This window comes from Dermochelys coriacea, chromosome 1, assembly GCF_009764565.3.
Source record: "Dermochelys coriacea isolate rDerCor1 chromosome 1, rDerCor1.pri.v4, whole genome shotgun sequence".
Taxonomy (NCBI): domain Eukaryota; kingdom Metazoa; phylum Chordata; order Testudines; family Dermochelyidae; genus Dermochelys; species Dermochelys coriacea.
In genome coordinates, this window is record NC_050068.2 from 14,318,637 (window position 1) to 14,334,617 (window position 15,981).

Here is a 15,981-nt window from a genome sequence, read left to right on the forward strand (position 1 = left end):
AAATTCCCCTAAGGGTGACTGGGAATTCCTGGTAAGAGGTTACCAATGTGGAAAACCTGGACATGTTGGGAGAGTGCCCATTAATGGAGTGAAACTACGTGGAGTGCTATTTCAGCCAAGGGGGGAGGCAAGGAACCCTTGCTCAGTTTGTCCCTAAGTGTATATGAGGCTTGTCAGACCACCTTAGAGGAAGGACCACTCCTAGTGGGCTGGTGGGACAGGTATTCAAGCCATGCTCTTCTGATGACTGGGAAGTGGGTGATGGCCCTGAGAAATGTGGAGCCCTGTGAATGAAGAGGAACAATCCCTGGGACAGAGAGTCAAAGAGAGGTGAATAGTGTGTTAGTGGAACTGGGTGAGCCCTAGGCACCTGGAGTGAGGCAGGAGAGGAGAGGTGTTCTGTCCTGGACCAGGATACAGGGGGAGGGATTGGACCCAAGGGCCATATACAGTGGGTCTAGCGAGCATCCTGAGGATTCTAGTGGCCACTAGGAGGTAGACATGACCTGATCCACACAGAAGCATCAGCTTTCCAAGGGACTGGAAAACTCCTGTGAATGCTACATCAAGAGAAATAATTTACTGTGTAACCTACCCAATCTGCAGCCACTTGCAACTTCCCCATTGTCATTAGTATGCTGCTCACCATGGGCAACTGGAACCTCACAGCAATAGTGGAGACTGACCTCAAATTCTCCTGGTCTGGAAGCACAGAACCCTGCCAACTTGGGCTAAAGGAGAATCTGTCTCCATTTTTAGCAGCACAGGGTCTAGGGCAGCTCTGATTTTCTTCCAGTAGAAGGCATGGGTACGTATACACATTCTCTAGTTCAGTGGTTCTCAACCTGCATAGCTGTATGGGGATAATGGGTCTTTCTTGTTGCCTGAGCAGGTCCTGACTTCCAGCCCAATGCTCTAACCTCTAGACAGCAGCTGGAACTACTGAAAGCATGAAATACAAAATGGGCCAAATACTTGGCTAGTGTACATTGCCAATTTTTACCAGCTGAGTATCTGGCCCAAAATGTCCATATGTGAGAGGGAAAGTATTTATGACACAACTTAAATTAGATGAGAGTCTGTTAATCACACTTCAAGCTGTTCATAAGTTGTATCTTAATGCTGTGTGGACAATCCAAGGCAGAACTATTAATGCAATGTTATATTTACATGCTGTAGACCTGGCTTATTGTTAGAGTGGGATGCAACTAAAAAAAAATGGATGGGCATTTTTTCAAAGCAACAGAGATACAGCGGAGCTCATAATTTCTAATAAGATTCACTCTAGAAAAACGGCCTTCCACAAGTCTTTATTATATCACGGGATAGTATTTTAAACTGTGACTGGTAACTTGAAGCAGAAGGAACCGGATAAAAGGCTAAATTCTGATCTCAGTTTTTCCGCTGCAAATTCAGTAATTCCATTGAAGTCAGCATTGATTAACACTGATATGAGATCAGAATTTGTCCCGTTGTCACAGAAAAGCTTGTTCTCTGCAGTCAGACCTACGTGAAAAAGGTTCTAACTTATAGCTTTGCCTTCATTGATTTTCCTTAGATTCTGGGTTGGTGAATGGGTGGTGAAAATGGGATTTTAAAAGTCTATTTGCTGGAAACTGAAGTTTTTCAAAGAAGTTTTTCTGGAATCCCAGGGCAGTCCCTGTAGGAAAATCATCTCAAAGGCACTTGGCATAACTGCATTTAGAGTCAGCATTTGTTAGGTCTGATTCTGATCCCTCGGTGACATAAATCAAGAGCAACTGAAAAAAGGACAAAATAAAGAATTAGGGTTTTTATCCCTGTCTCCCTAAGTCATGGGAGTGGAGTTAGTGATTTATTTCATCTTGTTTATTCATCTTGTTTATTATGGAAAACCCAGTGTTTGGCTATGATGGAAAAACTTATGGAAAAAAGAGGCACAGAGGAAATCTCTCCTGAAACTCTGTGTACACCACAGGCAGAGGTGGATTTAAATCAAGGCTCCCCACGCTGATCCTTTTGTGATGGGAGGTCAGCTCAGTGAAGATGGGCTGATTTCCAGCACTAAATATGGCCTGTAGATGGAGCCAGTTACTAGATGCAGCAGTGAGATGTTGCCAGTCTCACTATAAATCATAGCAAATTAGAAGTTTTTTGTGCTTGTCGCTTTTAATCTGTTAAGCACTTACATACCATGGTAACAGGTGGCTTTAAAACACCTTGGATAATCTTTCCTATCTGCTTTTTCCACATTCTTCAGTAGCCTGTAATGGTTATCTAGAGATCCCCAGTGCTTTGAACAGCTAAGGCTGAACCTAACCCATGATATTGACATATGTGCCTTATTCTGGCATGGAGCCTTATTAGTGTTTCAGGAAAGATTATTTTTATCATATGAATTGTCCTGAATTATTTATTCAGGACAAACGTGCGCTCTGAGCTCTTATCTGCTCACGTTCCACGTTGGCCTAGTGTGAGGCTTATGTCATACCCACAGGACATTCAGTTGTACAACTTTCAGAGTAGCAGCCGTGTTAGTCTGTATTCTCAAAAAGAAAAGGAGTACTTGTGGCACCTTAGAGACTAACAAATTTATTAGAGCATAAGCTTTCGTGAGCTACAGCTCACTTCATCGGATGCATTTGGTGGAAAAAGCAGAGGAGAGATTTATATACACACACACACAGAGAACATGAAACAATGGGTTTATCATACACACTGTAAGGAGAGTGATCACTTAAGATGAGCCATCACCAGCAGCAGGGGGGGGAAGGAGGAAAACCTTTCATGGTGACAAGCAGGTAGGCTAATTCCAGCAGTTAACAAGAATATCAGAGGAACAGTGGGGGGTGGGGTGGGAGGGAGAAATACCATGGGGAAATAGTTTTACTTTGTGTAATGACTCATCCATTCCCAGTCTCTATTCAAGCCTAAGTTAATTGTATCCAGTTTGCAAATTAATTCCAATTCAGCAGTCTCTCGTTGGAGTCTGTTTTTGAAGCTTTTTTGTTGAAGTATAGCCACTCTTAGGTCTGTGATCGAGTGACCAGAGAGATTGAAGTGTTCTCCAACTGGTTTTTGAATGTTATAATTCTTGACGTCTGATTTGTGTCCATTCATTCTTTTACGTAGAGACTGTCCAGTTTGGCCAATGTACATGGCAGAGGGGCATTGCTGGCACATGATGGCATATATCACATTGGTAGATGCGCAGGTGAACGAGCCTCTGATGGTGTGGCTGATGTGATTAGGCCCTATGATGGTATCCCCTGAATAGATATGTGGACAGAGTTGGCAACGGGCTTTGTTGCAAGGATAGGTTCCTGGGTTAGTGGTTCTGTTGTGTGGTGTGTGGTTGCTGGTGAGTATTTGCTTCAGATTGGGGGGCTGTCTGTAAGCAAGGACTGGTCTGTCTCCCAAGATCTGAGAGAGCGATGGCTCGTCCTTCAGGATAGGTTGTAGATCCTTGATGATGCGTTGGAGGGGTTTTAGTTGGGGGCTGAAGGTGATGGCTAGTGGCGTTCTGTTGTTTTCTTTGTTGGGCCTGTCCTGTAGTAGGTGACTTCTGGGTACTCTTCTGGCTCTGTCAATCTGTTTCTTCACTTCAGCAGGTGGGTACTGTAGTTGTAGGAATGCATGATAGAGATCTTGTAGGTGTTTGTCTCTGTCTGAGGGGTTGGAGCAAATGCGGTTATATCGTAGCGCTTGGCTGTAGACAATGGATCGAGTGGTATGATCTGGATGAAAGCTTCCTCAGCTCTCGTTCCCTAATGCCCCTACTCTACTTGCGCTACATTGATGACATCTTCATCATCTGGACCCATGGAAAAGAAGCTCTTGAGGCATTCCACCATGATTTCAACAATTTCCATCCCACCATCAACCTCAGCCTGGACCAGTCCACACAAGAGATCCACTTCCTGGACACTACGGTGCTAATAAGCGATGGTCACATAAACACCACCCTATATCGGAAACCTACTGACCGCTATTCCTACCTACATGCCTCTAGCTTTCATCCAGATCATACCACTCGATCCATTGTCTACAGCCAAGCGCTACGATATAACCGCATTTGCTCCAACCCCTCAGACAGAGACAAACACCTACAAGATCTCTATCATGCATTCCTACAACTACAGTACCCACCTGCTGAAGTGAAGAAACAGATTGACAGAGCCAGAAGAGTACCCAGAAGTCACCTACTACAGGACAGGCCCAACAAAGAAAACAACAGAACGCCACTAGCCATCACCTTCAGCCCCCAACTAAAACCCCTCCAACGCATCATCAAGGATCTACAACCTATCCTGAAGGACGAGCCATCGCTCTCTCAGATCTTGGGAGACAGACCAGTCCTTGCTTACAGACAGCCCCCCAATCTGAAGCAAATACTCACCAGCAACCACACACCACACAACAGAACCACTAACCCAGGAACCTATCCTTGCAACAAAGCCCGTTGCCAACTCTATCCACATATCTATTCAGGGGATACCATCATAGGGCCTAATCACATCAGCCACACCATCAGAGGCTCGTTCACCTGCGCATCTACCAATGTGATATATGCCATCATGTGCCAGCAATGCCCCTCTGCCATGTACATTGGCCAAACTGGACAGTCTCTACGTAAAAGAATGAATGGACACAAATCAGACGTCAAGAATTATAACATTCAAAAACCAGTTGGAGAACACTTCAATCTCTCTGGTCACTCGATCACAGACCTAAGAGTGGCTATACTTCAACAAAAAAGCTTCAAAAACAGACTCCAACGAGAGACTGCTGAATTGGAATTAATTTGCAAACTGGATACAATTAACTTAGGCTTGAATAGAGACTGGGAATGGATGAGTCATTACACAAAGTAAAACTATTTCCCCATGGTATTTCTCCCTCCCACCCCACCCCCCACTGTTCCTCTGATATTCTTGTTAACTGCTGGAATTAGCCTACCTGCTTGTCACCATGAAAGGTTTTCCTCCTTCCCCCCCCTGCTGCTGGTGATGGCTCATCTTAAGTGATCACTCTCCTTACAGTGTGTATGATAAACCCATTGTTTCATGTTCTCTGTGTGTGTGTGTATATAAATCTCTCCTCTGCTTTTTCCACCAAATGCATCCGATGAAGTGAGCTGTAGCTCACGAAAGCTTATGCTCTAATAAATTTGTTAGTCTCTAAGGTGCCACAAGTACTCCTTTTCTTTTTGAGTTGTACAACTGACCATCTAGCATTGGTTATTTGTAATTCAGTCATTATACATTGTTTCCAGGGATCCGCTGCTAATGTTTTTAAACCTGGAAACTTCTATGACATGTTGTGAAAGTCATTCCAGGCTCTCGAAGCTTTAATGTCCAAGTATAAAGATGCCACGTGGAGGCTCGGCTCATAGAACACATAAAAAACTGTGCCTGGGATCTTTGCTCTTAAAGACTGCATAATTCTTCATCAGCTGGGCTGCTGGTGTGTATCCTTATTACAGTGTGGGGGCAACTGTGGCAGAAGAGGTATTTTGATCCATGCTCCTTCTTCAAGATCACAGCGGCTCTGCCTCCAGAGAGGGTGGAATAACTTTAATCTTCTTATGCTTGGGCTTCTCCTTCTATCCAGACATGGCAGTGCTGTGCGGATGTAACCTTTGGACCTAGAGTTCATTTACTGCCCTTCTCCAATGCCTAAAAAACCCCAACTCCCATTGAAAAGTTGCTGGAGACCCAGAGCTCAGGCTCTAAGGATTTTCAGCAAGGATTGCACAGGGTCAACCTCCCCACATTCAAGTCTGAAAAGGAACTAAAGAAATAAATTTAATTAAATAACTTTATAAAATCTTATGACAAAAGAAACAAATAATCTAATTTTTACAGCATGACATGACTATTTTATAATCCACAGACATTATCTTCAGCTATACATAAATAAAGAAAAATTAAAATCTGAACAGTTCAGTCCCCACAGAAACACAGTACGAAGAAACTGAAAGTTGCCAAAACCTTAGGTTTAGTTCATCAAGTCTCAGTTAGTGTTTGATCACTAAATCTATACAGTCTGTAGAGTCTAAAATATCTTCCCTCCATTTGTTTGCAGGAATCTTCAGCTGGAATCCATGCAGACTCTTCCTCTGCTGAAATCACTGCTAGCCAGTCAGCTAACTGATTAACCAACCACTCAGTTAAGGGTATAGATTCAAAGAAAACCCTGTTACAAGAAAATACAAAACTGAAAGCAAAATATAAATGACTCTTTCCCCATTACTGTACTACATTTACAGAAAAGTTGGTGAATTGCACTAGTTGAGACAATTTAACTAGAGAATGGTTTGGCTAAAATCAAAACAACATTCAAAGCATACAATCAAAATAGAAGAAGTTATTTTTCCCTTCCACTTTCCCTTTGCTATAATTAATATTGCACAGGCTTCCTTCTTAGAGGGTTAACAATATCACTAACCTGCTGCAAAATGCTTCAGAGTTAGGGACAACAGCTTGCTGCGGGCTCCTGGGCTCAGCTTCTCCCAACTCACCTAGGGCACATGGCCCCCTGAAAAGCAGCTGCCCTGACCACTTGCCCTCATGGAGTCTGACCCCAGCAACAGGGAACCCACTGGAGCTGACCCCAAGCTACCACACCCAATTCCAGAAGTTTCTGGATGTGGAGTGCTAAATCTGCCTAGCAACAATGACCCAGACACAACTCACTTAGGGTTATCATATTTGAACATTCAAAAAAGAGGACACTCCACATTGGGGTGCTGTTGGTCCCGCCCATAGTCCACCCCCGCTCCTCCCACGCTCCGCCCCCACTCTGACCCCTGTCCCGCCCCCTCCCCACTCGGCCCCGCCACCGCACCCCTCCTCAGTCCCTCACCCACCGCTCGCCTCCTCCCACCTGCCACTCACCTCCTCATGCGCCTGCCAGAAACCCCCTTGCCCGCCCCGAGAACCCCCGCCTGCCGCTGGCTCGCCGCTTGCCTCCTCACCCCCGCCCGCCCTCCCACCTGCTGCTGGCTCCCTCGCCGCTCGCCTCTTCGCTCCCCCCGCTGCAGGTCCCTCGGCTCCTCGGATCAGGGGCAGCCGAGGGGTCTCCACTTGCTGCGCCTGCCACAAGCGCGAGCTCCGTGGCTCCCATTGGCTGGGAAAAGCGCCAATGGGAGCTGCCGGAACCGCGGAGCGAGGCTTGCAGGTGCCGGGAGCGTGCAGAGAGCCCTCCGCCCCCCCGACCCGACCCTAAGAGCCAGAGGGACCTGCCGGGGGGCAAGGTGGGGAGTCCCGGCGCTGCTTATCTGGGGCGGCTCCCAGGAAGCATCCGGCAGGTTCCTCTGGCTCCTAAGGTCGAGGGGGGCAGGGCTTGCAGGCACCAGGAATGGGCAGAGAGCCCCCGACCTGACCTGACCTGACCCTACCCTAGGAGCCAGAGGGACCTGCCGGATGCTTCCCAGGAGCTGCCCCAGGTAAGCCGCGCCGGGACTCCTCACCTTATCCCCGGGCAGGATACGCTAGAGGTCTATAAAATCATGATTGGTATTGGAGAAAGTGAATAAGGAAGTGTTATTTATCCCTTCACATAACACGAGAATCAGAGGTCACTCAATGAAATTAACAAGCGGAGCATTTAAAACAAAGAAAAGGAAGTATGTCTTCAGACAGCGCATAGTCAATCTGTGGAACTCACTGCCAGATGACAATATGAAGGCCAAAAGTATAACTGGGTTCAAAAAAGAATTAGATAAGTTCATGGAGGTCTGGTCCATCAATGGCTATTAGCCAGGGTGGGTAGGGTTGCAAAACCATGTTCTGAAGAGTACCTAGCTTCTGTTTGCCAGAAGCTGGGAATGGGCAACAGGGGATGGATCACTTGATGATTAACTGTTCTGTTCATTCCCTCTGGGGCACCTGGCATTGGCCACTGAGCCAGTATGGCCGTTCTGATGTACCCTGACCCAGAGAGAGAGAGAGGAGAGAGAGATAAACTGGAGGAAGCAGGGAGTCTCTTCCAGCCAGGGATGGGGTAACTGGGCTGAGGAGACCGAGGGAAGATTACGTTGGTAAGACCCATGCAAATAGGCCTTTCTTTGTTCTATCCCTTTGCTCTGTGTGATTCACACCTTTGGGTGAACCCATGTTTTTGAGTCACTTTAATCAGCTGCTGTCCCAGGCTCCCCGAGGAGAAGGGCTTACAGGTGCCGAACATCGTTGGGCCTATCATGTAAAGGAGGTTGGGAAGCAGGAGGGCTGCAGTGCAGAGCTCCAGGCTGGGTGGTAGGACCGTGTGGTTCCACCCACACAGGGGTGAAGGTAGCGAAACCTTTTCCCAAAGGGGTGCACACCGGAGGGACAAAAAAAAGGGGGCTAAAGCGCAACGTGTTCTGTAACTGTGACATCGCTGCTCCCACTTCCTGAGGGCATCAACTTGCTCGTGACCCACTAGCCATTGAGGGCCAGACCCTGCCACTGTGACCGTGTTTATTCTGCTGAGTCATTCCACCCGCTCCGCTGGGCAGGGGTTGGGATGTTGCCAAATGCCTTTCCTTTTTTAGGAAAAAACGGAGGACTGCATGGTGCTAATAATAAGCGTGCAGCCCATCCCTATGTTTGTATGTGGTCTACCCAGTTTGTGAGCTTCTGGAGGCCGGGAGGGTGTCTGTGAAGTGCCCACAGCAAAACTGATGTGGTGTCCCTACCATCATCAGGAAAGTTGATCCTGTGCTCCTCTCCAGTTCTTCTGCTTCACAAAGGTATCCTAGGCTCAGAAGCAGCCTCCTCCTTTCCCACTGCTGGGCTCTGTGGTTGTGTGATGAGAGGCGAGCAATTCTATAATGAGTTTTCCCATGCCTGGGTGTGGTACTGTCAATGGAAGAGAGCTATTCTGCTCCCTTGGTAGTATCTTCCCAGTCCCCCATGAATGGAGGGAATTCTGGCAGTGCTTTAAAATCTGGATCTCAATTCTGTAGGTTTGGCACATGTATTTTAAACATCTCTGCGTTCGGGACATTAGAATCTCGGGGGCTGGCTTGGCTCATTGCAGAGCTAGCTGGAAAATCCTTATTTGGATAGAGAGCCTGCCCCTCGTGAAAACATCTAATCCCCACAGTCCAGGAGTGCTTGGATCTGATTTTGATTTGGGCCCCTCCCTCCATAAAGGATTTTTATTTTGGACTCAGACTGGTTTCTGTGAGTGTAGTTTCCTGACAGTATTTCTGGATGAAATAACAGTCTGGTGGTCTATAACAGATGCCCACCGCATCACCCTTGTTGCTTTCGCCTCTAAACTTAACCCAAACATAAGGGAGCACCCATGGGGAAAAATTGGTGGATGCTCTGCACCCACCGGCAGTGCCCCAGCCCCCCTCCCCCGGCTTACCTCCTCCTCCGGTCTGCCTCTGCCTCCTCCCCTGAGCACGCCGCGGCCCCGCTTCTCCCCCTCACTCCCAGCTGTTTCGCGACAGCAAGCGCTGGGAGAGAGGGAAGAGGATGGGGAACTTGGCGCGTTCCGGGAAAAGGCGGGGCCGGGTTGGGGATTTGGGGAAGGGGTCCAATAGGGGCCGGGAGGGGGCGGAGTTGGGGGCGGGGACTTTGGGGAAGGGATTGGGATGGGGGCTGGGCAGGGGCAGAGTCAGGGTGGGGGCGAGGCCGGAGGCGAGCACCCACCGACACCTGGAAAAGTTGGCACCTATGAACCCAAAGACTCTCAACAGGCTTTTCTCCAGTTTCATACCGGAGCTCTGAGCAATCCTATCGCTCCCTTACATACAGTGCAACGTCTCCACCTTTTCTCCCCTGCCTGTCCTTCCTGAACAGTTTATACCCAACCATAACAGTGCTCCAGTCATGTGAGTTACCCCCACAAGTCTCTGTTATTCCAGTCATGTCATAGGTTGTTACAAGGAGGAGGGAGAAAAATTGTTCTTCTTAACCCCTGAGGATAGGACAAGCAGCAATGGGCTTAAATTGCAGCAAGGGCGGTTTAGGTTGGACATTAGGAAAAACTTCCTAACTGTCAGGTAGTTAAGCACTGGAATAAATTACCCAGGGCGGTTGTGGAATCTCCATCATTGGGGATTTTTAAGAGCAGGTTGGACAAACACCTGTCAGGGATGGTCTAGATAATACTTAGTTCTGCCTTGAATGCAGGGGACTGGACTAGATGACCTCTCGAGGTCCCTTTCAGTTCTATGATTCTGTAGTTCCTTGACTGTGCCAGGACTTCCAATTCCTCCTGCTTGGTTCCCAGGCTTCTTGCGTTCGTATACAGGCACCTAAGATAAACTAACCGATTGCCCTACTTTCTCTGTATGAATCAGGAGGCCTTCCCTGTTGCACCCTCCTCCTTGTGTTTCCTCCCAGTATCCCACTTCCCCACTGACCTCTGGGTTTAGGTCACCACCCCCTGGCCAACCTAGTATAAAGCTCTCCTCACTGGGTTAGCAAGCCTGCCTGCAAAGATGCTCTTCCCTCTCTTTGTTAGATGGATTCCATCTCTTCCTAGCAATCCTTCTTCCTGGAACAATATCCCATGGTCGAAGATCCAAAGCCCTCTCTCCGACACCACCTGCGTAACCACACATTTACCTCCACAATTTGATGGTCCCTATCTGGGCCCTTTCCTTCAACAGGGAGGATGGACAAGAACACGACTTGTGCCTCAAACTCCTTTATCCTTCTTCCCAGAGCCACGTAGTCTGCAGTGACCCGCTCAAGGTCATTTTTTGGCAGTATCATTGGTGCCCACGTGGAGAAGTAGGAAGGGATAGTGGTCCAAGGGCTTGATCAGTCTCAGCAGACACTCCATCACATCCTGAATTCTAACTCCAGGCAAGCAGCACACTTCTCAACTGAATCCAGCTGGAATAACCAAGATAAGTAGACAAATATAATTACCCAATTAGAATTTAGCAGGGCTCTGACCTGCGGGATGTTTACACTGTTCACGAAGTTGTTATTTTAGCATGGGTAGGCAAACCCTGGATTCCAGGGTGTTTGAAGCTTCCCTGGGTCTCAGTGGGCTGCAGCACTGTTTCCTTCCTTGGCCTCTGGCACGTTTCCTGGCCCTGACTGTCTGTTACCCTTTCATGCAAAGTAGCGCCTACCATCTGCCCTGGGTGCCCAGGACCAGCACTGACCCCCTGCAATGCCCCAGTTACTTATACACCAGAACTCCACCCTAAAGATGAGATTCTTCTGGTTACAGTTTAACTCTCTCAGGGGCATGCAGCTGTTTTGAAGCAACATGCCCTCCCTTCTTAGCTCAGAATCTGACATACAAGCCTTTACACGGAGAGTGTCTCTCCCTCATAGAGCCCTGCTTTTGTGACCTAGCTGTCTCCTACCTCACCCTTCCTCTTCCTTTCCTGCTCAATGCTCCCCCTGTTCTTGCATAATTGGCTATTGAAATTCCCCTCTCCCTCGGCTTCCCTTGTTTTGTCTCTTGGAGAAACTTCCATGGCTCCTTCCTTCCCCCTCCTTTCAGAGAAGTCACCTAACCTGGTTTTGTCAGGACTTTTTCACACTGTATGTTGTTGGATTGTGGAACTCCCTGCCACAGGATGCTGGTGTAGCTGAGAACTTAGCCAGATTCAAAGAGGGACTGGATGTTTATGTGGATAACAAGACCTGTATGAGAGTAAATGATAAAGAAGCGGGTTTGGAAGGAATATTAAACCTCAATTTCCAGAGTTTAAGGTGATCTCTAGCTATTATGATTTAGGATGAGACATTCATATGGGTACATGATCCCAAACATGGGTTCCTCTCACTTTCTTCTGCAGCATCTGGTGCCAGTCCAGTGTCAGAGATAAGACACTGGGCTAGATGAATCCCAGGATCAATACAGTCTGGCAGTCCCAGTTTTGAAAGCACTCCTGTCACTAATGTGCAGTTATAATGAGAGCACCTAGGCTAGACAAAATATTGTAGAGCAGACACAGGCAGGGAATGATATTCATGCCTTCTGCTCTGAGACAGATACATCGCTGAGTCCTAAACCCCCCTCAGGTTATCTGTCTGGTGTGTATCTGCCATAGGACCTGTCCACAAGGGTAGATCCACATACATGTTACAGAGTAGCAGCCATGTTAGTCTGTATTCTCAAAAAGAAAAGGAGTACTTGTGGCACCTTAGAGACTAACAAATTTATTTGAGCATAAGCTTTCGTGAGCTACAGCTCACTTTATCGGATGAAGTGAGCTGTAGCTCACGAAAGCTTATGCTCAAATAAATTTGTTAGTCTCTAAGGTGCCACAAGTACTCCTTTTCTTTTTTGCACATACATGTTAGGTACTCATGACACAGCAGTTTTCATAAATCAGTCAGACAATATCAACCAGAATGTATAAGTTGTGCAGACATACCCCGAATTCACCACATCCTGTAAAAAGTGACTGTGACATTAGGCCCCATAGTCTTCATAGAAATATGTTTATGATACGAAATGGCATAATGAAGATGCATTTGATGCAAGATGGGTCATGTGAGGTATCATTGGAAAGGTTATGATTTACTGAATGTGATTATCCAATTTGTGTGCATGTATCATTTCTGTATTTGAAGTCAGAAATATAGACTATGTAATCATTACAAACGTGTTTTCACCTCGGAAACGCCCACCAGACAGCAGGCAAACAGCCTGGATGGACCATTAGGAAGGACAATAGGACTTTGCAAATACTAATCTCCCTCCTTCCTGAGAAGTTTCCTGGGGTGCTGCTTTGACACCTCAGGGTCAGGTGATAATGTCACCTGGTACTAGACCCCATCTTGGGTTTCTAGTGTTTTTTCATTACAAGGGGGTAGGGGTCAAACTGAGAAATAAAGGATTCCCGCTATATGCAAATCCTATTTAAGGCTGGGGAGTGAGTTAATCCAGGCTCTTTTCCACTGTTCCCTGCCTAAGAAGGAAGACTGCTGAAAACACCTGAAGAAACAAAGGAACTAAGCTGGGGCTGCGGGAGCAGGGGCTGAGCTCAGGTGAGAAAGGTCAGCCTGTGAAGGGTGTACCTGGAGAATTAAGTGCAAGCAGTGCAGTTTACCTTCAAGAAACTCTGCAACCTGCATAAAACAGCATTTAGGGTGAGAAATTACTATTCATAGCCAATTTCTTTAATGTATTAAGCCTAGTTTGCATGTTTGTTTTATTTGTTCAGTAATCTGCTTTAATCTGTTTGATCTCCCTTATAATCACTTAAAATCCACCTTTTTTAGTTAATAAATTTATTTTTTGTTTATTCTAAAACCCAGTTTCTACATTTCATAATGGGGGAAGGGGCAAAAAGCTGTGCATATCTTCCTCCACATTGAGGGAGGGAGCAAATTTCATAAGCTTACGCTGTATAGATCTCTATCCAGTGCAAGACAATATAATTTTGGGTTTATGTTGCTACAGCTGGGTGTGTACCTACCTCTCTGTGTGTGTGTGTGTGTGTGTGCGCGCAGCAGGACAGTGTGAGGGAGCCCAGATTGGTGGAACAGGTGAGCTCAGTGGGAGTCCAATACATCAGGTCACACCCCGAAAGGGGGTCCAACCCATTATAATTGCTCAGTTCACAAGTTAAATATGGTTTTCCTATGTATGAGCCCTGGAAACTCAATATAGGGAGAGGTAGGGATGGTGACTAGAGGAAATTTCTAACACCTCTCTCCCCCCTGAATGTGAAGGACAGGAATTCTAATGATATATTTACTTGCAGTATATTTTTCAGCCTCTAGATGTCTGAGTGTTGTAAAAAGTCACAAAGCAGGTGTGGTCTCTGGTAAACAAATGAGACAAAACTGGGATTCAAGCTGTGTTGAAGCCTGTTTTTCATAGAATTGCAGGACTGGAAGGGACCTTAAGAGGTCTTCTAGTCCAGTCCTCCACATTCAAGGCGGAACTAAGTATTATCTCTAGACCATCCATGACAGGTATTTGTCTAACCTGTTCTTAAAAATCTCCAATGTTGGAGAATCCACAACCTCCCTAGGCAATTTATTCCAGTGCTTAACCACTCTGACAGTTAGGAAGTTTTTCGTAATGTCCAATCTAAACCTCCCTCGCTGCAATTGAAGCCCATTGCTTCTTGCCCTATCCTCATAGGTTAAAGAGAACAATTTTTCCCCCTCTTCCTTGTAGCAACCTTTTATGTACTTGAAATAGGGTTGCCAACTTTCTAATTGCACAAAACTGTGAACACCTTTGCCCTGCCACTTCCCCAAGGCCAAGCCCTTGCCCCACCCCTTCTTTGAGGCCCTGCCCCTTCTTCGAGGCCCCGCTTCCTCTCACTCCATCCCCCCTCCCTCTGACATTCGCTCTCCCCCACTCTCACTCATGTTCACTGGGGTGGGGCCAGAAATGAGAGGTTCAAGGTGCAGGAGGGGACTCTGGGCTGGGGGTGCAAGCTCTGGGATGGAAACAGAAATGAGGGGTTCAGGGTGTGGAAGGGGGCTCTAGGCTGGGGAAAGGTGGTTGGGTATGGGAGGGGGGTACAGGCTCTGGCTGTGGGTGTGGGCTCTGGGATGGGGCCAGGGATGAGGGGTTTGGGGTGCATGAGGGGGATCAGGCCTGAGGTAGGGGGTTGGGGTGCAAGAGAGGGGGAGGGGTGAGTGATGCAGGCTCTAGAAGGGAGTTTGGGTGTGGGAGGGGGCTCAGAGCTGAGGTAGTGGTTTGGGGTGCAGGGGGTATGGGTGTGAGAGGGGGATCAGGGCTAGGGAAGGGGGTTGGGGTGCGGTGCAGGTGTGGGCTCAGCAGGCGTCTGGGTACAGGAGGGGGCTTAGGCCTGGTGCAGGGGGTGTGGAGTGCAGGAGGGGGCTCAGAGCTGGGTCAGGGGGGTGGATTGCAGGAGCGGGTGAGGGGTGTGTGTTCTGAGAGGGAGTTTGGGTGTAGGAATGGGCTCAGGGCTGGGGCAGGGAGCTGGGGTGTAGGAGGGGTGTGGAATAAGGATCAGGGCTGGGGCAGGGGTGCGGTGTGTGGGAGAGGGATCAGGGAAGGGGGTTGGGGTGCGGGCTCTGGGAGGGAGTTAGGGTGAATGAGGGGGCTCTGGGCTGGGGCAAGGGTTTGGGATGCGGGAGATGGTTCAGGGTGCAGGCTATGGCTAAGAGGTGCTTATCTCAGGTGGTTCCCAGAAGCAGCTGGCATGTCCAGCTTCTAGGCACAGCAGCCAGGGGGCTCTGCATGCTGCCCACGCCTGCAAGTGCCGCCCCCGCAGATCCCATTGGCTGTGGTTCCCAGCCAAGGGGAGCTGCAGAGTTGACTCTCAGGACAGGAGCAGTATGCAGAGTCCCTTGGCTCCTGTGCCTAGAAGCCGGACATGCCGGCTCCTTCCAGGAGCCACGCAGAGCCAGGGCAGGCATGGGGCCTGCCTTAGCCCCGCTGCACCATCAACTGGACTTTTAGCGACCTGATCAGCAGTGCTGACCAGAGCCGCCAGGGTTGCTTTTTGACCGGGTGTTCCAGTCGAAAACTGGACGCCTGGCAACCCTTACTTGAAAACTGTTACCATGTCCCCCCTCAATCTTCTTTTTACAGACTAATCAAACCCAATTTTTTCAATCTTCCCTCATACATCATATTTTCTAGACCTTTAATCAGTTTATGTCTTAGGTTCTGTTTACACTTAAAATGCTACAGCAGCACAGCTGAAGTGCTTCAGTGTAGACACTTAGGGCATGGCTACACTTGCAGATGTAGAGTGTTTTGAGTTAAACCAGTCTTTGTAGAGCGCAGTAGGGAAAGTGCTGCAGTCTGTCCACACTGACAGCTTCAAGTGCATTGGTTTGGCCACATTTGCAGCACTTGCAGCGGCACTGGGAGCGGTGCATTATGGGCAGCTATCCCAGCATGCAAGTGACTGCAACGTGCTTTTCAAATGGAGGTGGGGTGGGGTGGAGTGTAACAGGGAGTGTGTTGTGTGTATGTGGGGGGAGAGAGAGTGGGTTTTTGCGGCAGCTGAGAGCATGTCAGCATGCTGTCTTGTAAGTTCAGACAGCCGCAGACCCTCCCCCCCACCTCTCTCTCTCACACAGTAATGGTCGT